Source organism: Rhineura floridana, chromosome 4 (assembly GCF_030035675.1).
Source record: "Rhineura floridana isolate rRhiFlo1 chromosome 4, rRhiFlo1.hap2, whole genome shotgun sequence".
Lineage (NCBI taxonomy): Eukaryota > Metazoa > Chordata > Lepidosauria > Squamata > Rhineuridae > Rhineura > Rhineura floridana.
Genome location: NC_084483.1, coordinates 124,332,581 through 124,356,557, shown reverse-complemented (window position 1 = coordinate 124,356,557; position 23,977 = coordinate 124,332,581). Strand labels below are relative to the sequence as shown.

Here is a 23,977-nt window from a genome sequence, read left to right as displayed (position 1 = left end):
GGAGGAAAGGGGAAGGGACATTCACCGTCCATAGAGCTATGTTATGCCTTTTGTGTGGGCAGAACATTGTGAGATACACACCAAAAAACGCTCCAGACCCAAAATGTGGAAAGTCAATTGCATTTCCACCTGTAGGTTGCAGTGGAAAAGCCCTACATCTGCAAGCAGCTGAAATGATCAAAGGTAGTTATTTATGGATGCCTACTGATGAGACTTCCTTTGAGTTTTTATCCCTCAGCACTTCCTACTCCAGAAGATGCCAGCTGTTCTTCAGTCTTAAAAGTAGCTTGCCTTTGGAGGAGTAGAAGTGGCTGGAAAGAAAAGGTCAAAGGAAACACTAGGCATGTAGATGGTGTCATTACTCATCAAGAAATTATTTCTTTGAATTGCACCCTTCACTTGTGAATCTTCATCAAGTTACTTGTCTTGTACATAATTCTCAGCTGTGCACAGGTAAGTTACAAGTGAGAGCTTTGTACTCTTTATGTCTGTTTGGCCAATGCCAATGTTAAAACTGGGAAGAATGAAACTTGTTTCCTATCAACTGTGTGTCCTTTTCATTCCCCTTATGAAACTGAGGATACATGTTATTAGTTGTGTTCTGGACAGTAATATTCATGAAATTTTAAAAATGTTTTTAAAGATGTTTTGTTTTAATATGTTTTTAAGGTTGTTTTGTTATAATATATTTAATGTCTGTTTTTATTATGTTTTAAAGTATTTTTTGTGCTTTTGTTTGCTGCCCTGGGCTCCTACTGGGAGGAAGGGTGGGATATAAATCTAAGAAATAAATAAATAAATGCAGACTTAATGGCAATGCACAGTTATAGTTGGTTAAGTTATAACAGAAGGATTTAATTTCCACAATTAGTTTTATTTCTCTTACTTGATTTGACACTTTCTGAAATTAATATTTAAACTATAGTTCACATCTGGCAGATTACTCAAAAATCATCTGGGTAAGGTTGTCCATTTCCTTTCCTTTCTGTTTCATTGGTAGTGACCACTGATACAACATGCAAATGACAAATAAAACTCCAATTAATGGTAATATTTTATCCTTACTTACAGAATTAGGCATGCACATCAATGTGCATTAGAGCCAGAAGTTACCTTTATGTGCATCAAGGAATGCAAAGTGTATTAGTCTGAATTTAACATTGATTAGTATTGAATTGAATTGAATTGAAACTTTATTTTTACCCTGCCCTTTTTCCAGACTGGAACTCAGGGCGGCTTACAAATAGAACTACATGTAGTTAAAAACATAGAAAAACATACAATTAAAATACAATTAAACTACGCACAACCAGAGCTTGGAAAAGTTACTTTTTTGAACTACAACTCCCATCAGCCCCAGCCAGCACCATGCTGGCTGGGGCTGATGGGAGTTGTAGTTCAAAAAAGTAACTTTTCCAAGCTCTGCGCACAACCTTAAAACCGTGAAAGGCACTTAAAAATCTAAAAACAATTTAAAATAATCCAAATAATAATATAAAACAATAAAACAAGCCTTGTAAAGCCCAATCCTAAACACCTTCTATCCCAAAAGCCTGTCGGAATAAAAAAGTCTTTTCTTGCCAACGGAAGGATGGCAAGGAGGGGGCCATTCGTGCCTCCCTAGGAACGGAGTTCCAGAACCTAGGAGCAGCCACCGAGAAGGCCCTATCTTGTGTCCCCACCAATCGCACTTGCGAGGGTGTTGGGACTGAGAGAAGGGCCTCTCCTGAAGATCTCAGGGCCCGGGCAGGCTCATATAGGGAGATATGGTCTGACAAATAGCCTGGACCTGGGCCGTATAGGTCTTTATAGTAGTGAGCCAGATTTAAAATTAAAGAGCTAGAATGGAGAAATGCTCCCCAAATCCTATCCAAACAGAAGTGAACCCTCTTTAGGAAGAAGATATTGACTTTTCTTTTGCAGGAAAGCTACATGATTATTTGTCATGATTATTTATTTCACTTTAATTCAAACCTTCATTACAGAGCTATCCTTGAAATGTATATAAACACCCAGAAGTCACAAGCTTTTTGTAAATTGTATTGTTTTTACTGAAGTATTTTTATATTTGTGTTTTTTGTAAGTCGCCTTGAGGGCCTTTTGGCCAAAAGGCAGGGTAGAAATAAACAACAACAACAACAATAAAAAGTATATAACCAAGTAGACATAGCATTAGAGAGTAGCTAAACCAGGGTAAGCAGTTCTGTAAAGAAACTTTTGGATTGATCTTTCGTTTATATGCAGCTCAAATCTATATATTTGTTATTTATTGTGATTTTCTTTAAAAAGCAGTTGTTAAAGAACAGATTTGCAAGGGCATTTGGAGCAGGAAGGAGCAATTCCTTCATTAGTGCTCCTAGTATACCTCTTTAGTCATAAGCAGAAATCTACATAATTATGACATGGTATACCTGATGCAAGCAGCACATTCCATTGTGATGGAATAAACTAAACTTGAAGAGAAAGTCTATCAGTAGGTCAGCCCTGCAGTCAGAACATTCATAAGAAACTCTTCACACCATAAATAAAATTCAAACTCTGTTTTAACACAGTGTTTTAATTACAGTTGTCACTATGCAGCAAGAAAGCTGTCACCAGCCAGAGGCATGAAATCACATAATTTGACACTGACAGGTAGGAAGCCAGAAGGAAGAGACTGTAAAGAAATTCGCAGCCTGCTATAACATTGTTTTAACAGTTGAAAGAAAAAGACAACAACCTGAATGCTTAAAAAATAACCAGGAGAACTTTCTTTAGTGATTAATCAACATTAAGTTTGGGTAGAAGGTTTATAATGGAGTTTTCTATTCTGCAATTGTATGGCTAGCATCATAAATGGATGTCCTTTTTAGCAAAAAGATTGCCATCAGACAGTAGTTCAGTTACTTACATAGGAATTAGCTTTATTTTCAGATATATTTCACATTTTACTTGTGATTTACAGAAAGATAGTTTTCCCCTCAGGTTTTAACCTTTTATAGCAGGGGTGAGGAAGCTGTGGTCCTCCATATGTTATTGAACTAAAACTCTCTTTAGTCCTAGCCAGCCTGGTTAATTATCAGGGATGATGGGAGTTGTAGTCCACCAACATCTGGAGGACCACAGTTCCCTATCCTTGTTTTATGGAATACACAATGTTTGTAGGATTAGAAAAGTAAGGTTGAAATGAGATTTGTTAATAAGAAAGCAGTAACCAAGCAGTGATATAATCATGTAGTTGTAATGCCATGTAGTGATCATTATTTTGTTTGAAGAGCAATTTAATAATAGAGGAGGCCAAACTACACATTACACTAAAACCATATTAGCATTATCTTGATTATATTTCTCCATTGGAAAGCACCTGAGTTGGGGTGCTTCACACCAGACAGAGGGTGAAATTAACCCTCTAAGTGGAGTGCACCATGCTAAAGTGGGTTTTGGCAGTCTCCAAGGAAAGGCTATAATATATGAAACAATCTCCAGAAAGTAGACAGTGAGCTATAGACTAAGTCATCATTTGGTGGTACTGCTTGAGCAACTGCACAGAGCAATGGTCATGTTGAATCCAAGGTGAAGAAACCAAATTGCCATTTACACAAAAATCTGTCCTAATGATTAATTAAGAATGCTTTCCAGAACAGGATGGCATAGCCAGTTGTGTAATTTTGAGCTGTGTTAGCACACTAGGCCATTGAATCCTGAATGCTTCCAGTTCCCATATTCCTCTGATTTCTGGCGATGAATTCTATTTTTCAGGATAGCTTCTAACACAAATTTTCATCATCTGGATGCAGATACAGAATACAGTATAAATGATGGATAGGCCTTCTGCTTAGAAAAAGAATTCATTTTTCACTACTTAATTGTAAATGCCTGACATGATAGGGCGTTGGGCCAGGGTACAAAGCCTGTTATGGGTAGGGTTGCCATATTGCCTGGATGGCCGGGTTTTGCCCGGATTCTATGCATGGTGCCCGGCTAGCCCCTTACGTGGCCCGGATTCTCAGCTTTAATTTAAAAAAAAAAGTTTCTAGGTGGTCCGGTTCTCGAGATATACATAAAAACGTCAGCCACCCCCCTCGACTGTTAAATCTTTCTTTAAACAGTACTGTACTATAGCACTTTGTAGCTTTAACCCTGCCCGTTCAGCATTGCAGCCAATCAGGGATTGTGTTTCAGTTTCATTGACCTGAGGCAGTGTCTAGAAAACAAAATGGTGGTTTCACACACCCTTCGTTTATCTGAAAATCTCATAAATTGGGTAAGTATATACATTTCAGTTTTTTTTCCTCTTGTGTGCAGGAGTCAGACCTTGGGCAGTGTTTTGAAAACCTTCCCAATACTTGCTTTTTGTAAAAGCAATGCTAATCCCATATGCCCAAAGTAAATCCCATTTAATTCAATAGGACTTACTTTGAGTAGACATGGTTATGAATGTGCTGAAAATCAATGGGACTTTGGAGTGAATGTAAAAAAGAATTATGTTTGTGTTCTAACTCTTTCTGTCTCCAGTCCAATTTTAAAGCAAGTAGGCAGGGCTTACTTAGGTATTACAGTTTTTATTCTGTAGGAAAGTAATACTGATTTTTTTAAAACTAATACTGATTTTTCTGCAATGACCAACTGGTTTGACAATAAACTATTATATGGGCTGTATGTATTTATACATCTGCAGTGTGTGTGTGTGTGTGTATGGAGTCTTTCCAACACCCCTGTGAGGTAGGGTTGGAAACCAAGGCAGCTCACAACAAGAAATAAAGCCATTTAAAATCCAATAACCATAAAACAAGTATAAACAGTTGCAAAACAGCGTAAAGTGGCATGATTCAGAATTTTGGGTTGTGTGAATGAAGTTGCTTATCACTTGAGGTTGCAGTTCTGTCCCTATTTGAGTAAGCCCCACTGAATATGCTGGGACTTGCTTCTGAATAAATAAACTTAGGATTGCACTATAAATATCTTTACAGTTTGTGTAAATAATAAATATATTTGATAGTCATGCTTATATACATATTTCTTCATTTATCATATTTTTGGTTAGGAATCCTGACTGGTTGTGAGATGCTTAGTTTTTTGCCTTACTCATAAGAATCTTGTTGTGGTTGGTATGGTATTACATTTAGGAAAGTGTTATTGCCTTCTGTGTTTTTTTTTCCTATTTCCATTTCACTTATCTTTAACCTCACTCCGTTACAGCCATAGAAGCAACAGCAGCATATGCAAGATAATTAACTCCCATTAGTGATAAGGACAAGAATTTATAATTATTATTTCAATTAAAACAAGAGGCTTATCAATACTTTGAAGAGGACCAGATATTTATTTTCTTTCTGAGCCCAGGACTGGGTCTTTCATGATGCCCGGTGGGGGGGGGGGAAGAGAGCAGGAGAGTAGTCGATAAGACAGACATCCTGGCATTGGTAATCTAATTAGCAAGGTATGTGTGGGGTTGTTGCACACTTCCAGGCCCAATTTCATTTTGAGTATGGAGGTGGAACCTGTGTAGATGTGGTTGAGAAATTTTGAGTTAAGCAAAGCTCTGCTTTTATAAAACCTAAGAAACATACAGATACTTTGAATGTCTGAGTGCCTGCACCAGTGGGATACTGGAGGAACTTGTAAAACTTGCTGCAACAGTATTTAGAACTGAGCATGTGGTGTGAAAGACTCCTTTTCCTAACATTTTGGCTTGTTTTTCTCCACCCACCACATCTCTGAAATATATTGTATATGTAATGGTTAACCGTGCTGCTGCCCTGACTTACTTTGTTTGTTGTTATTTTGTGTTTTTATTATGTTTTTATATTGATTGTGTATTTTTATTGTTTTTATTATATTTGTAAGCTGTGCTGAGCTCTGTTTTTAACAGCAGAAGGGCAGGATATAAATTCTCTTAATCAGTCAATAAATACTCCATAGTGTTGGAAACTAGAGTCTAGGCATTTAAGGCTGAAAATGTTGCTTTAAAAACAAAGATTTCTCACATCTTTCCCCAGCTTTTGGTGGTAATTCCTAGGCACAAAAACAAAACAACTGGACAATCCAAATATTAATATGCAAATAATTTGCAAATAATATGCAAATAATTTGCATAATATGCAAATTAACCTGCCCAGATTTGTGGAACTGGAATATGGCAACCCTAGTTATGGGTAATGTCATTGCAGCTTAGGCTGCTCAGAGTAGTATTTATGTGGCCTAAATCATTACAAAATGATTAAATGTTTGTACATTGCATTTTTTAAAAAAAATCTCAGCAGTTTAGCTAAATATAAAGCCAGTAGGAGAAAGTTTCAGTGTTAGTAAGTTTCAGCTTTTGAATATTTTGAGGTTCTAAGAGCTACTTGAAATACTTTCATGACGTGAAGTATGATTGCCTCCATGAGATGCGTATGAAGAGCCACTGCTTCCTAGATACAATTGCAAGTGGTTTTCCTGTGGCAGCAAACCATTTGTTGTCAGAGCCAGATTGATAGGTACTATAGCAGTGCTTTTCTACACTTCCGAGCCTCCTATGCTTAGGGTTAACAGCATCACAATAACAAATAACCATAATCATTTGGGAGAAACAGGGTGTGTGTACTGCACTGTGTAATAAGTTCTGATTACTGTCTGTTGGGGGTAAAAGGTTGGGTTTATTGTATTGTGGGAACAGCTGAACAATCTAAGACATTCCAGTGCTTTAGGAACTGTTTATTATAACAAACATCTGGAAATTCAGAGCAAAACAAAAACTGAACAACATCTTAGCTTGGTTTTGGGGCCTAGCTCCTCCTGTGCCCTTTAGAATAAAGGTGCACAGCAACCAACTGCTGCCAAAAGCAGTGCCTATATTACTGAATTGTGCTGTAAAACTGCTTAAATTCAGTAGTGCTGGCATGAAGCATACTACCGCTCCCAAAAAAATTCAATAAAACATGACAGGGTTAATCCAAGTACCACTTTTTCCTGCCTAACATATTAGCACTGTGGTAGTGCTCATTATTTGTGGGGAGGAGGAAGAAAAATCAGAGTAAGGCTAGTAGTTTTACACACATGATCACACATTAAAACAGCCAGCCAAAAATAGCCATGTAGTAACCCTCATGAATTAGAGGTGGGGAATAACAGATTCCACTAAGCAGTAGCAAAGCACTTAAGAAAACATGGTGGCACTGCAGCTACTAAAGTGAAATGGCATTTTAAACTACGGATGGAAAGATCTGTAAATTTTGGTTCTCTCAATTTCTCATTTTTCCAATCGTAAATTCAGTTTTCCACATTTCCGCAGTAATTTGTGATTTTTTTAATCCTCATGAAAATTCTCCAACATCTCCTAATAAATGCATTTTTGTAGGCAGTTTTGACTAATGCACACATTTTTGCAAGTAATTTCTCATATAATTTTTCACTCATATATTCATTTTATGCACATTTTCTCCTAATATATGCATTTTTGTAAACTGCTGGCAAACTGCATTACAAAATTCACATAAGTGCAAATTCCAAAGGATGGCTGTGTTTTGGTTCTCATATTGTTTTGGAAAGTGTGAATTTTATAGATTTGGCTTGAAATGCAACTGAATCATATTTCTCATCCATCCCCATTTTGAACATTTGCATTATGGCTAGTAAAATATCTTATTACAAAACCCTTTTACAAGGGTGCCTTTATATAATGAACTATTATCATTCTTGTCATTACATTTTACCACATTTTATTTAAAAGAAGAACATGTTCTACATGTTCTATACCCTTTAATAATGCAGTAAAAAGAGAACATTGCTATATATTGTCAGCAAGCCACATGTGTCTATAAGCTGCTGCAGAGAATGAAACAGTCTGATCCAATTATTCACAGCAGCCAATAAAAGCATTTTCACTGACTTAGAAGAAGGTAATTGGAAGGAATTTGATTAGGGCTAGGCTTAATTTGAACCCTTGGAAATGTCCAGCAGCTCCACATGGTTATGAATTCCAGAAGGAAGACACGTGAAAGGACCAAACATGTTTTTGCTTTGATGGGAACTTTTTTCCCCTATGTAAATTGCTGGAGTGTGTGTGGGTAATCCAGATTGGGACATTAGTGATGAGCAAAGGGTTAAGACCTCCTCTGCCCCATGCTAGAGCTTGATGAGACCTCCATACTGGCAATTTGTGTTTTTAAAAACCTGCACTTAAGGGCACTTATACGGGACTAATTTTCAGTCCAGTTTTGTCCTCACTGAGCTCTAATTTTCATCAGGGGCTGTCAATCTGCAGCTTTTGTATGTCTTACTACTTCATGTTTTTATCCAACATTCATGCTACTTTAATTCCTTTACATTCAAGTGTATATATCTGTGGCAAGTACAAAGTGATCTGAATTCCTCTTCATCCTAGTAAACACTGTGGCATTTTAAATATATTTTGCTATGTTGAAAACCTTACAAATAATTGTACTCCTTCTCTTTGTTTTCCCTAGATGATGAATATGCTTTTGAAAGGCAAAGTGACTCCACCTTGTACTCAAGTCTAATGACTTTTGAGGTTCTAAATTAACATATGCCATTTTAATACATACTGTTGCATTCTACAGCATGTTTGTTGCATTAATCAAAATGTTTCCCTATTCCCATCAGTGAAGGGCATCATGCCTTTTAGAGAGTTACTGGAATAGTCTCTTGAGGACTAGTTTGTGCAAGGTATTTGTGTGTTGTCCTGTGCATTGACAAACAAGCTTTCACAGGGACTTGTTACCGGTAAAAGCTTGTTAAACCATCTTAGAGGTGGGAGGTAGAACAGTGAATAATCATTACAGGATCTTTCTGATTCGCCTACACTCTCTTTAGGTTCCTATTTATAGACATTTCTAGAAAACAATATTTTTATTCGTATGTTTAAGAGTAACAACAGGACCTTTCTAAAGAAAAGTAATTAAAAAGCATATATTATTGATCATTCCCAAGCATAACTCTTACTGATGTCTTGTGAGTTAGTTATATGTCCTGTTATAATAGTTGTTATGAAGTGTACAGTCCTCACACAAACTTACAGTTCTCACATGCTACCCTGACAGTCATTTTGGGATCTTTTGACATTGAAACCTCAGTGTGTCCCAAAACTGGCACTTTATGGAGTCAAAGAATATCACTGATTATCATCCAAGCAATTTATTATAATAAAAGGAAGTTAGCATAATGCTCAAGATGTTGAACAGAATCAGTTGTGACAAAAACTTTCATAAACAGCACACTAACATTGGAGTAGTTTTAAAAGAGTTAACTCTCATTATTGAAACAACCAGTTCTAAAATCATGCATAGGAATTAATAATAAAATTGGTTAGGGAAAATGAGAAGGGAGGAGCAATGTTGGCTGAAAGATGGGAAGGGAAAGATTTGACTGAAGGTGGCAGCAGAAGGAGAATCCATGCTGGCTTGTGCCACTTGCTTTTGAAGAGAGATTGTCAGAGGAAGAAGGAGATTTGGGTAGTAAGTTTGTGGGACTTTGGAAAAGCTCCTTAGGGCAAGAATCAGAAGAAAGCAATTGGTTTGGGGCATGTCCAGAGAATGGGCTGAGAGCAAAAGTTCAGTTTCTGCAAGAGAGCTGTGGTGGGTAGCTATGGATAGTGAGGAAAGGGAAATCTGATATGGGGATGAGGCAGCCAAAGAAGAAGTGAATACCAGAGGGAAGAAAGAGAGCAGTTCTCCCCAAGAAAGAAGAATCTGATAGGGCTTAAAAGACAGGGGGAGAGAGTGAGGGTTTGACTAGCTGATTGTCATGACCCCTGAATCCACCAACAATTCAGATACAGAGACAAAAGAGGCACCAGCTCAGGAACTCTACCACGTTTAGGGCTCTGAGGTAGCTGCTGGAGATCAGGAGACCACTGTGCCTGAGACTGTCAGACAGTAGTCCGCAAAAGAACGTATCACCAGGGCATGTAGGGCCAGAGCCAGGACCCTCACAGGTGCTTTCCTCTGAGCCTGAGGAACCCAATGCCTCCCATAGTACTTCACCGGTCCAGTAGTATAGGGCACACAGGTGGGAAGCTATGGAGTGTAGGAGGAGTACCTAGTGTTACGCCAGGTGGTTGGCTCTTGAAGAAGCTAGGTTCTTGTCGAGGTGCAGCCTAGAAGAGGTAGTCTGGAGGTGAACGCTAAAAACATAAAGACAACATCAAATACATCCTTAAACACCTTGACTGGAATTCAGTGTAGCGCCAAACCTCTCCTTCTGTAATGGTTCTTGTTCCCTAGAAGAGTTTGCACAATGGAACTTTCCCCCCCTCCCCCATGCACCCCCTAAATCTGTTCTAGGGTTCCCCCAACCATCTGGAGCAGTTCGGGAAAGATACAGGGTGGAGGAGCAGGAGGAAAATCCCATTGTGCAAACGGACAGCTTCTGCTCCTTCTGCAGCCCTGTGCACCATATTCCACACCGCACTCAAAAGTGTCCCCAGTCCCCAGGAGCTGTTTTTTTGGGGTAGAGGGAATACAAAAGGAGGTGGAAATAATGCTCTTTGAACACAGTATCTATTCCATTCACTGAAGGGAAGCTAGGTTCCAAGCCATCGTTTGTTAGTAAATAAATAAACCATATGTGGGGAATGTAGTCTATAATGGAGTGTTTTGGAATTATATTCATTTCAGTAGAGGCAGAGTCTGATGGCCTCACAGTCTTAATTCACAGGGAGTCAAGGGAAAAGTAGATTACCAAAATTGTGTGTGTGTGTAGATCAGAAGTAGCCAATGTAGTGCCCTTCAGATGTTATTGGGCTACAACTCTCATTATCCCTGATTGTTGGGTCATGCCGGCTGGGGCTTATGAAAGTTGGGACTCCAACGACATCAAGCTATTCCTGATGTAGACAGATGCAAGTAATTCAGCCCCTTCTTTCAAATATCCTTGTCACTGATTCTTATTATTTTCCACTCTTCCATGCCTTCACCCTTAGGCCAATAATCCTCCCACAAAGGGTGCAAGCAGCACCTGTTCTCTCTTCTGACTTCTCTGCAATGCAAGGAAGAATGTTCTACCTATATGGAATAAGCTAGAATGGGGGGGAGTGTTCCTTAAAATAAAAGAAACACAAACCCCTATGTACATGCACCTGACACTCTTAACAAGTGAGACTTTTGATTTTGTTTGTTAAATTATATATTGTTATATGGTGTGTCAAAATGTAATCATTCTTAAAGTCACAGGAGCTTATAAGATCATTACATCATTTGCCATTCTCATTACCATAACAGTCATTTCTCATTTTGTTATAATATGTTCCAAACACACACACACACACACACACAGAGAGAGAGAGAGATCCTCAGAGTTTTACTGCTTCGTTTATTCATAACTAAGTACCATTCGGTATGGTTTTGACCTTTTTAAGATTCTGTTATTTGACTGACTAGCTACTCCAGTTCCCCTGCCCCCTGTTTACAGCCCCACTAACCTGTGGGGACGAAGAGAAATGGTCAGCCAATGAAAATACAGAATGCTGAAAAAATCAAAGCAGTAAAATCTGGTGCAGTCTTTCATAGGATATATTAATCATTAACATTTTAACACAGCTAACACACCATAAAATTTATTTTTTCTCCCTGAAGCTAAATAATATCATAGAAGTTGATAGATATATGAGGTAAAATAATAAATTTGACTCACTTATGTCCATTTTTGTGTTTTTGTATTTGCTGCTTCCCAGGTCCTCGGTCTCACAGCTAACTCTTGAAATTAAACATATTTTACAGTAAAAACTGTAAATACTCTTCAGTATCAACATCTTTAATTGTGAACTCATTCCTATATAAAGTCCCTATGATCCACTTCTGGATATTGTAGTGATGTGTGCAAGTGCACACACAAAATGGGAAGCAGCCAGCGGAAAAAAACATAAATGAACTAGTCTCAAGATGCAGAAGAGTATTGCACTTTAATGATATGTTTCAGCCAGCACAGGCCTTTCTCAGGTGCTTTCTACAGGAAGGGGACAACAATTGATAAAACCTTAACATACAATGTCAGAAGATGCATATTTATAAAATTCTCACAAACATCCATTGTCAGTAACACTACACAATTTTGTTTTTTCCTGATAAAAACATTGCCACTTATATGATTCATTAGAAACTATCTTTTTTTGCAATCACTGCAAGGCAAAGCTCCTACTGCAGTCATGCAACAGATACCTGTTTTATCACAAACGGAGTCATTATACTTAAGAATTTTTTTAATGTTGTATTATTATTTTGAGACAACATATGTATAAACAAATTCAAAACATATCAGATTTTAAATAGTGATATAACTTTGATATTAATTAATATCTGAGATGAATAAAAGAATTCAAAATCCCCAGTATTATACATATCCTTCGCAACAATATCATACACTACATTACACTGGGTGATATCCAGCATTACTCATACTCAGAATAAACACATTGAAATTGAAATAGAGACCAATTAATTTGGTTATCATGCACTAAGTTTAAATAGTTCAAATCTATATTTTTTTTTTTTCAATAATTTTTATTCAGATTTTCATAAAACATACAAGACAAAATCATAAAACATTCAAAGACAAAAAACAAAATCAAAAATAGTTAAACAAAAAGAAAAAAAGAAGAAAAAAAACAAAAATAAAAAAATAAAGAGTAAAATATTGACTTCCCATTTGTCAAAGATCAAATCAGTTATAAGTCTATAATATATAACAATCCTGTCTCTTAAGTCATATTATAAAATCACTTTCCTCCAGTAGTTATCTTACTTAATCATCAAATCTCATAAACATTACTTTATTCTTTCCACAAAAAGTCAAAGAGAGGTTTCAATTCTTTAAGAAATATATCTATCAATTTTTTTTTCCAGATAAGCATATCGATTAATCCATCTCATTACTAATTATGATAATCTTGTTGTCATAACCATAGTCAAAATAAACATTTCAATTAATCCATCACATCAGAATCTGTTAGGTTCAGTAATTTCAGTAGCCATTGTTCTATTATCCCTATTAGTTCCATTTTCCATCTTCCATCTTCAGTAGTCTTGTTAAGTCCAGTAATTTCAGTATCCAATCTTCCATTATCAGTATTCCATAATAATCTTGCTGTCAAAGCCATAGTCATATAGTAAGAGTCTGATGGGAATTACCTCTATCCCAAATATTTTCTTGCCATCCATTCTGAATAGGTTGCTGAAATACTGCTGTAAAATCATATCTCTGTTCTTTTTTTCAAAATACACTGGGTCATCTCTTGAAAGTTTTTCCATTGTCACATGGCTGCAGTTAATTCCATAGATTTTCTCTATATTGGGCTCCATCACATCATTCCAGTCCAGAAGATTATCCATGCCATTGATAACTTTATCTCTAGAATCTTCATTAATTTCTTCAGAGATAACATTGAGTTCCAAACAATAGATTTTATTTCTAAAGTCCATAGACTCCAAATCTTGTTCCTGTTCCACGTTTGTTCCAATCTCCGGGATCTCCTCTCTCACAGGGACCCCTGTTCCAGTCTCCAGGGTCTCCTCTCTCACAGGGACCCCTGTTCCAGTCTCCAGGGTCTCCTCTCTCACAAGGACCCCTATGTCTTTAATCTCCTGTGTCTCCAAACAATAAATTTTATTTCTAAAGTCCATAGACTCCAAATCTTTTTCCTGTTCCACGTTTGTTCCAATCTCCGGGGTCTCCTCTCTCACAGGGACCCCTTCCAGGGTCACCTCTCTCACAGGGACCCCTATATCTTTAATCTCCTGCTTCATTTTACTCAATTCAATTTTCAGCTCCTTACAACCCTGTCGCAGGTTTTGTTTCGTTATCTCAATCTCATCCATTATTTTCTGAAACATAGTTATTTCCAGCTTCTCAGCCACTTTCTTAATTGCCATTTTAAAAGAAAAATATAGGAAAACCACTTCTTATTTCAGCAACAATTGGGTTAATACTCCAAACTTGGTGACATCACAGTATAAACAAAGCAGACAGCCTTATCTCTCCATGTTTAAGTAAACAAAATGCAGTTCCCAGGATCGAAACAATTAATGGCGGTCGTCAGAAAACAGATTCGTCAAAATAAAATAGACCAAAAAGAGAGTAGTCTCAGACAATATAATATTCTTCAAAATAAAAATCTGGAATAGAAATCCCTCTTCTGTATATATCTTTAGAATGCAAATCCAGGACAGCTTTTTGCAACAAAAACAGAGATAAGCTATTAATTAGTGAGTAGCAGAGAGAAGTTATGGCTCCCCAGTGAGATGTCAAAAACCGATCAATCTGGCAAATCTCTTTTAAACAGCAACAATTTAAGTCAAGTAAAAGAAAAATATAGAAAGAAGGGTGCTTGCCTGTTAGTGCGTTCTCTCTTAGAAGATAAGATGAACGTTCGCTTTTCCAGATAGAGCTTGTTGTTAAAAATCCGTCCCACCTTCGTCGGCTGGACCTCGTCCCATAAATTAATGAGATCTGGTCGTCCCAACAAAAATAGGCTTTGAGGTTAATCTCTTCGTTTCTCCCTACCCGGGAGAAGTTTAATCAGTCAAAAAAAGAAAAAATCTGACTGATATATCTGAATAAGCTTCTTTTGAGGCAGGAGCCCGTCTCAAAAGCAGGCACAGGCTAAGTCACCCTTCCCGGAAGAATCTATATTTTTTTGAAAGAAGACGACTTAAGAGTATTTTAAAATAGAGGAAAATGAGTCTTTTAATTTTTTTTCTTTGAAATGTTTAGGCCAATGATACATTAAAAATATACTATTTTTAAAACCTGGATATTGTTATGCACTCTTCCCTTCTCTGAGCAGTGAAAAATTCCAGGGGCAATGCTATCAGGATTAGGTTCCTTTGGATGAGAGCATACTGGAGAGTTGTGGTTTCTTTGTAATATTAGCTTAGTTTACAAATATGTAAGCAGAACATGGTGAAGGCAAATAACCTTTTAAAAGCACATTTGCTAATTCTTACTGGGATTCCCATAGAGCAGTTGTGGTAGCCTAACTTAAAACACCATACAGTTTAGCTAACTCCAGTTAAACTCTCCTCCCTCTCTCTTCTGTCTCTGAAAATTCTAGGGTAGTTTACACTAATTTCCACAATACAATGAAACCAGAAAAATACAAAATCCACAATGGAAAAATACAAACAGGTATACCAAAAGCCAGGTAATAACAATAGCAAAATCTGAGGAAATAAGTAAGTCTTCAGCAAGTGCCTAAAACCAATCAAAGTTGATGCTTGCCCTAACATCTAGAGACAGTTGATTCGAATGGCTGACCCCCACCACAAAGAAGGCCCTCCCTCTAGTTGTCTGAATTTACGTAAACTGCAGGCAGGGCTGGCGCCAGGCATTCCAGGGTCCTTGGGAAGCAACCTGCCCTGTGCTCCAGTGCACACACACATGCATGCACACGCATGCACACACGCCCCACCTACCTGTCTCTCCTGTCTTTTATGGCTGTGCACACTGTGCACATAGGGCTGCCATTAACCAAGATGGCGGCCGAGCTTTCTCTAAGGAGCTGAAGCCTCCACCACCATCTTGGTTGATGGCACACATGCGTGCTACACACGCACATCCCTGCCATCAACCAAGATGGTGGCAGGAGCATCATCACCTTAGGGAAACCTCAGCAGTCATCTTGGTTAATGGCAGCCCTGCACATGCAGCACGCGCAGCCGCAAAAGACAGGTGAGACAGGTAGGTAGAGCCAGTGAACAGGCGGGCGGCTTGGAACATCCCTCCCTGTGATCCGTGACAGCTACTCTGCCACAGATTGCGGAATGGGAGCGCTACTCCTCCCCCACCCTACCCAGGGGCCCCTGGCCAGGGCCCAACCTGGCCGCCTTTTGGCACTGGCCCTGACTGCAGGACAATGAGGAGAGCCTGATCTAATGATCTCAATGAATGAGCAGGCTTATATGAAAAATAAACATTACCTTAGAATATTAAGGTTCTTTAGTCAAATCCCTGACTACAGTGGAGACATTGCTTTTCTCCATACCATAACAGACCCATTTCCAGTTATCAGATACTAAACTTGTGTCCATTTTTTCTCTTGAGCCCAACCACACAGGCTATATTATTCTGCTAGTTGCTAATTGTTGATGGGACCAGTGACAGAAAATACTGCATTGGTGAAATTAAATGTGTTGTGATACCCCACTCAAAAGGGTCTGCCCATTTTAGTGATGGTAATGATAAATTATAACCAAAAGATTGATTTGATATAAAGGGCAAGCTAAATTATGAACCTGTGATCAGAATAAATTATGGGTTGAATTTAACTGTGGCTTTGCCTCTGTTCTTTTGCTTGCAGAAGTCAGAGCATCCACTTTTCATTGACATCCCTCCTCTCCATACCAAATCCCATTTTATTTGAGAGAATCTCTCCCAAGCATCTTTTTTTTGGGGGGGCGGGGTGACAGGGAGTTTAAGTGGATAGGAAAAAAGTGGTGAAAATCAGGTGTCCTGACTTATATAAACTGAAGCATTTTCTACTTATGCAAAGCCACCTTCGGATACAACTCTCTAGGCTTCTTTTAAAGTAAAATGAGAGCAAGCATATAATTTAAATATATAGTGGGACTGTAACCTATTAGCTGGTTATCATGATGCTTGTTACCCTGTTAAAAATGTTTGAGCAAAATGAAGGGCTCTTTTATGATTTGATTTGGGTTTTCCCCCTGCATTGATATCCTGCTAAATAGCAGCTCTTGCTGCTGCCGCCGCCACTGCTGCTGGATCCAGCGTCCCATAGACTCTTGAGACAGCTTTCAGTTGAAGTTGCTATTGCATATCCTTGGCAAGTTACCAATGCAGTATACAATTAATTAAATCGTTTGTCACTAAAATGGAGATTACTTTGTAGGAAAGCCTGACACTTCTCTTTGAACAAGTAATATTTAGGGTATTTACATGTTATACACAGGGTGCTTGAAGTGCCTGCAAGACAGTTTATGTGGCTTGATTAAAACAGTAGGCCCTGTCACCAAGGAAACAAAGACCTGAAGCTATTAATAAGTGGCCTTCCTAGATGAATAACAAATGTATACTCTGGGATAATAGGAAGTTATATTTACAAATAGGATGATAATGTATGTAACGAAACCTGTAATTTAATAACTCTAGCTTGTAAAGATGCCAAGACTCTCAGTACCCCATTACTTGCTATCTTGTGGTAGTGACCATGGCTCATGGGCAATGTCACGGAGCAGCAAGAATGAATCTTCTTCATCAGCCAGTCACTTGGTCATATGGTCTCATACCGCTTGCTATGCTGTTCAGCCTTTTGCCCTTCATAATGCATTATGCTGTTCATACATCCTCCCACAGTATTTTGTTTATTCCCCCCCAGCCTTTGCTGTTGAATGACCTTCATCCAGAACATTTTGAAAAAATGAGCACACATTAATATAAGAAGATATTTTAGCATATGTTGTGAAATGTATGTATTTCCAAAGAAAAAACTGTGTGAGGAAGCTTTAAATTCATATGTCATATAAAACGATTGAAGATTTCATCCAACTAAGTCATACTCAGAGTAGACCCATTGAGATCAATGGGCTTAAGTTAGGCCCATCTGCACTATACATATAAAGCTGTATCATACCACTTTACATAGTCATGGATTCCTCCAAAGAATCCTGGGAACTGTAGTTAAGGGAGCTGAGAGTTGTTGAGACCCCTATCCCCCACACAGAACTAAAGTTCCCAGAATTCCCTGGGAAGAAGGATTGATTGTTAAACCATTCTGAGAATTGTAGCTCTGTGGGGGAAATAGGGGTCTCCTAACAACTCTCAGTTTCCTTTAACAAACTACAGTTCCCCAGATTCTTTGGGGGAAACCATGACTGTTTAAAGTGGTATGCCCTATAAATATATAGTGCAGATGGGGGCTTAGTCATGAGTATTCTGCATTCAACGGAGCTGGATGCAGTCCTGAGTAACTAACTTCTGGGAAATCCTCCATCCCCAGTATAAACAGTACTTGGCAGTGGGGTTATGCCGTGCACTGCTTCACTTTTTCTTAACAGCAATGTACTCTATATCACTTCATAAGCTACTTTGTAACTGTCCTGACCATAACACAATAAAGACTTAGGTACACTTAAAGTATGTGTAGGATCTTGATGTTTAAACATAGCTTGTACTTTACTGTGTGTGGAGGTTAACTGATGTTCAGAAAAACATTACCTCCTGCACATACATGGAGCTCTCCGGAGCAGGGCAATTAGGAGGGGTGGACACATCAGTCTATTTCTGGCCCATGTCAGTTCACGCATGTTCATTCATAAGTCTGTCCTTTCCAATTTCCACATCAATCTGCAAATGGGGGGAAATCACACAAAAATGTGTTTTAATGCATTTTTCCACAAAACATGTTTTATCTTAACATACACATTTTTGTATGCATTGTAACTTAAAATATGCATTTTATGTGTTGTTTTATATACAGTTGATGTTTTGTGAACCAAGAATTGTATTGAAAAATTCAGACACATGAAAATGAAAGGAAAGCTGCATTCTAGTCCGCGTATTAGTCCGGGAGTCAGCTCACTTAAAAATGCAGGCTGAACAAAATCTTCAATTATCCCTAGCAAGTGGCTACCTGCATATTGTGTTTATTGAGTAGGCTTTCCTTCAGCAGCTCCCTCCATCTCCTTGTTGAATCACATCAAAATTGTTATTGGATCAGCCCCAGGCAGTTGTTTAGCTGTGATTATTGGGCCAATTTTGAGTTAACTGAAAGTGCAAAAGATTTTACAGAAGCCTTTTATTTTAATGTAAAGTGTCAAAAAACAATGTTTATGCAGTATTGATCCCTGATATATTTTCTTATTATTATTTTAAGAATATGTGAAATGTCTCATGGGCAAATTTCAATTTTGACATTATTTTCTGCCAAATTGTTTTATCTTTTTTATCTCTGAATAGGACAGTCTTTACACTCCCCATTCTAAATTGGCACATCTAGTTTTGTCCTGATCATTGCTAAGGTTGCATGATATTTAAGAGTTAAATGGCTCCCCACCGGAACTAATCACGCTCTGCATGAATTTGACCCATGGTTTTCTGTCCTCTTAGTTTGTTAGGTTGTTGTAGCATATGCATAAAAATAATTTAAGTTCAAGAAAACCAATTAAACTCCAACAGTTGAGCACTGTTGCTGACAATTATTTTGCCCATACAACCTTAGAATCCAAATGGCAAATAGTTGTTTCAAGTGTTCTCTAGTAATTACTGTGAATCTGAAAGTTTGTCACAATACTTTCAGCATATGATGTTGCCTTATACCAATCTGCCAGTTGGTCCCTCTAGCCCAGGATTAACGACTCTGCTTGGCAATGGTTCTCCCAGATCTCAAGCAGAATCCCTCCCCTCCCTCCCTCATCTGAGATCCTTTACATAACAGGAATTTAAATGAGCCTTGGCATATATGCCAAATATGTACCTCTGCCTCTGAATGTATAGGCACTTTATTTCATGACACCTGCAAATGTGTCATTTTCTGCATAGATGAACTCTAATTTGAGCAATGGATGGAAACATATATATTTAATATGCACATATCAATGTACATTTCTCCAAGGAAAGAAGATGCAAATGCCATTATAGATAGATGACATCATGGGGGAATCACAGAGTGATTTATGAAAGATTTGCAGTATCATGTGGCCCCCATATTTCTCTCACTCACTCACATACCCATCAAGTTGTATTAGAACCACTTCCTTGTGGTGCTTTCCCAAATGGCTGTGAAATGTACCACAATCGTGCTGACGGGGTTGATTTGGTGTACATTTCCCACCAAATCATCATCCTCCCAGTGGGTTCCTAATCAGGCAGGAAAGTTGGCCCCTCCCATATTATTCTAGTATTCACCCACATCTATAAAAGTGTCAGAGAGCACCACAAGGAAGCAGTCCCATATAGCTGCATGTGTGCGCGCAGGAGCACCATGACACATGGAAGCAGTCTTGGAGTTTTATTTCTTTTAGAACAGTGTTGGAAAATCTCTGGCCCCTCAGGCCTAATTAGGCCAGCCAGCCCCCCCCATTTGGCCCATGAGGCCATTTTGGCCAAGTCATGCCCACCTGCCCTACATCTGATGGACAGATAAAGACACAGCTGTGCCAAAAGGCAGATTACAGTCACCACTAATCAGTGGATCAGTGGGACTTGCAAAGCCCTGTGCAAAGGCTGTGCACTATGATTTGCAAGCTCCAATGATCAGGTGATTCTCAAGTTTTGCAGAATACTATGTTGCAAGTGCTGACAATCAGCTGATATTCCTTATATCCCAGCTGAGTCACTGAGATCATCTGCAGGAGCAGCTCTGGTCATCCCCCAAATTGGCGAGGCTCATTTAACGTTGACATGAAATCAAGCCTTCAGTGTCATCAGCCCAGTTCTCTGGAATGCTCTGCCAACAGAGATTCAGTAGATGCCTTCTATTTTGACTTTTAAGCATCTGCTGAAAATCTTAATGTTCCGCCAGGCTTATGCAGGCAAGAAGATGCTTTTTTTCACAACAGCTGACCTTTGTTTTTAATGTATTTTTAATGTTTCTATTCTATGGTGGTTGTTTTTTAACACTTTGATGCTTTTAATGAAATAGTGGTATACTAATATTTTTGCAAACAAATAAATAATGTGGAGTGCTGTGCACTGGGCTTCACAAGACCTGAAGATCAACTGATTGGCAGCACTTTGCAGGCTGTGCCTTTGCCCACAATGATTTCAAACCACATGGATGATGGGCCACCTAGTATCATTGTGATGCCAGGTGATTTGCAGGTGGCCAGCCCCACCTACTTTATGATTGTGTAAGCATTTGAAATAAGTGCGAGGGAGCAAAATGGAAACATGTAAATATGGTATTCCCCCCTCCCCTAACATATCAACATGTTCAGTAATAATTTTTATTGAGAAGTTCCAGCAGTTTGAGGTAGCATATGGGGATAATGTAATTGTTGCAAACATGACTTTTCTATCTGACCCAGTGCTAGAAATGAAATTATAGTAGGCTGTGATGCTACGATGATTCTTGCAGAAGAGTGAAATCACTTTTCATATATTGTATGGATGTAGAATATTGTATTTATATACTGGTCTCTATATTATTGGCTTCTGGCACATTGAAAATAGTCTAGTGGAATTAAAGTGCCAAATAGTTATGGTGAGTTAATTAGAAATTGTATGCTTAGATTCTTGAGGCACTTTTATAAATTCCAGACAGTGGGGCTTTTCAGATTTGATGGAGATTTAAAAGTGGTGCTCATTAAACAGATAACTTAATTAGATTGAAAGGTTCCTGAGCAAGCTCCCCTCACAGATGTGTCTAAAGACCTAATCTGCATCTCTGAAGAAACATTCAATAATTTTTGCCTTTAAAAGTGATCTGTGACATATTTATTATAGGACATTTTCCCTAGGACATTTTGCCTTTCAGAGAATTAATTCCTAATTGACATAAAATGGTGAGCATTGAGATGTGTGGTTCTTCCACAAAGTCTCTTTAGGGAAATTCAGTCAATTTTACTCTGGTTTGAAGATCTGCACTTAACAGATAGTTGTTTTTTACAAATGTGACAAAAAAAGGATCATAACAAGAAGCAAAGTTACTTACCCAGTTTGAACTAACATCTTGGCTAATAAGACGATATATGAAACGGCCTTTCCCCATGCGTGCAGGCTCTCCCTTCACATGAGCCAAGTTTAAACCAGGAAGCCTCTAATTAACCATAGTTTCCTGTTTCATCTGAATCTGGCAACTATACTAGCCAGTTTTGAAATAAGCCAGAGTATTAAGCCAACTTCAAACCATGGTTTAATATCCTGGTTTTTTCCAACGGTGGTCACCAAAGTTTCCCAATTTGAACAAAACAAGAAACAATGATTAATCTGGCCCATGGAGGATCAAAGGGGCTGTGTCTGCAAGTAAAAGACCCATTCATATTTACTGAGATATTATCATTTGAACATGGCCAGTTGAAACAGGTAAGTCTGGCCCCTTTTCTAGTGAATGCACAGGACTGAGGGTCCTTGCTTTCTCCCCTTTGCCCACGGGCTATTCAGAGTCCTTAAATGTCAGACATCGTGTTCACCTAAAGCTTACACAATTTCACAACAGCAGTCATCTGAGCAGGTGTAATGGTTGAACACCCCACCCACATATCTGTGGGTCTTGGGAAGTACTAGGAAAATGAATAGGAAACTGACTGCGGAATATAACCTTATAATGTTCTATTTATTCAAGTCTTACACACTGTAGTCAGCCTTGGCTAACATATCAAACTCATGAATCAGAAATACATATCAGAAGCAGGTATATTGCAGTATACTATTAGTATATAAATTATGGAAACTTTCAACCTTGGAAGTATAAACCTTCAAAGTTCATTTATTAGGTTAAACTGTCGCAAAAGACTGAGTCCAACCTCAAAGTCTTACAAAGACAGAGTTACAAAGTAGTTGGAAACACGGAAACCTACAATAGTGCTTCTCACCATCAAATGGTATGGATGGGACACAGGCTTCTTGCATTGACCAGTCCTGAGAAAGCACTGACCCAGAACAGTGAGTGTTCGGTCTTTTTATATTCTTTCTTACCAAAGGTGTGCTTGCCAGAGCCTCTCAAACTCTTCTGAGTACTGTGGGCTGGATGTTGATGAGTCCTTCTGAGTCCTCTCTGTAAGGCTTCTAAAAAATTAACTACCTTATATGGAGTTCCATCTCCAGACATATTGGCTGTCTTCCCAGACTCGTTATCTGTCTGTGCCTGTCCCGGACTGTGCCGATGGGCTTTCACAGTGTCTAAATAAAATTCCTTGCAGGAAAAAAATAGGCATTGAAGTGAGAAACAATATAAAATGAAGGGCCAATATATAGGGCCTAGCCCATAACACAGTGTTTGTATCAGTCATCACAAATCTTAATGGAAAATTCCATTAATCTCTCTCTCTCTCTCTCTCTCTCTCTCTGTGTGTGTGTGTGTGTGTGTGTGTGTGTGTGTGTGCGTGCGTGTGTGCGTGTGTGTGTGTGTGTTCTATTCCAACCTTCTATATACTTGCCTTCCAAGAGAGCTTAGACCTCCACCTGTGAAACTTTCTGCCCCACTGGAGATGGAAACTCATCAGTACCCTGAGCTGTGCAATGCCTGCTCAGCTGCAATTTACGTTGTAGTCTTCATTGACTTGCTATACTTGCAGACCTTCCCTCAGTTCCATTCTGTTATTCCACTGTTCTGTTATGCCTTTAGTTCTGCTCTACTTGTCTTCCTGCAAAAAAGGAGAATTTGAGAATCCTGAACATGGATTTTGTGCATGCACACAAAAGAAACAAACAAAAAAGACCACACTTTCAAGAAGAAAAGGGGGGGGGAGTTGATGATGTTTTTCTGAAAGAGTGTATAATTTTATTTTAAAAACCAAATAATGCAAAGGAATTTAAAATATATATATTAAGGGGAAATCAGCTCTTTTTTTAAAAAAAAACAACCATTTTTACAATGTGCTAGAAAGCTGTGCTGTCCTGTAGAAAGGCAATATTAAATAAATCATTTTTTTCCTTTTGGGGAAATAATACCTTAGACCTGGATATATAAATAAAATTATTTTTTTCCTTCTCACTTTTTCTAAATTACTCTAACAAGTCTTTCAAATTGGTTCCGTTAAAAATAATATTATTATTGGAAATAAACAAATAGGAGGCAGGTCTTGATCATGGGGCTATGTTTGTCCAGTATGTCCATAGCCTCCGGTCTGGCTTTCAAGGTGGGGAGGGTTAGGAGTAGAGACAGATGTCTGAAGATCAGGAAATGGGTGGGCTAGGTTGTAGCCAATCCTGCCTCTTTTAGGATCCCTGTATGGTACATTTATTTCAGATGTGCTGATGCAGGGCTGGCACCAGGCATGACTTAACCCCTGGGCACCAGGCTGTCCCGGGCCTGGGATGTCATGCTCCCCACCACCACCTCCCGATTCAGATGGCTCAGGCTTAAATAGTTCTGCCTGCTCCACCT

At 38.5% G+C, this 23,977-nt stretch overlaps 1 protein-coding gene across 10 annotated transcripts in view; it reads left to right on the top strand.

The window, feature by feature from the left end:
- PRKN (parkin RBR E3 ubiquitin protein ligase) overlaps nt 1–23,977 on the top strand; it is a 1,296,326-nt gene that overhangs the window by 947,039 nt on the left and 325,310 nt on the right. The window lies entirely within an intron of this gene.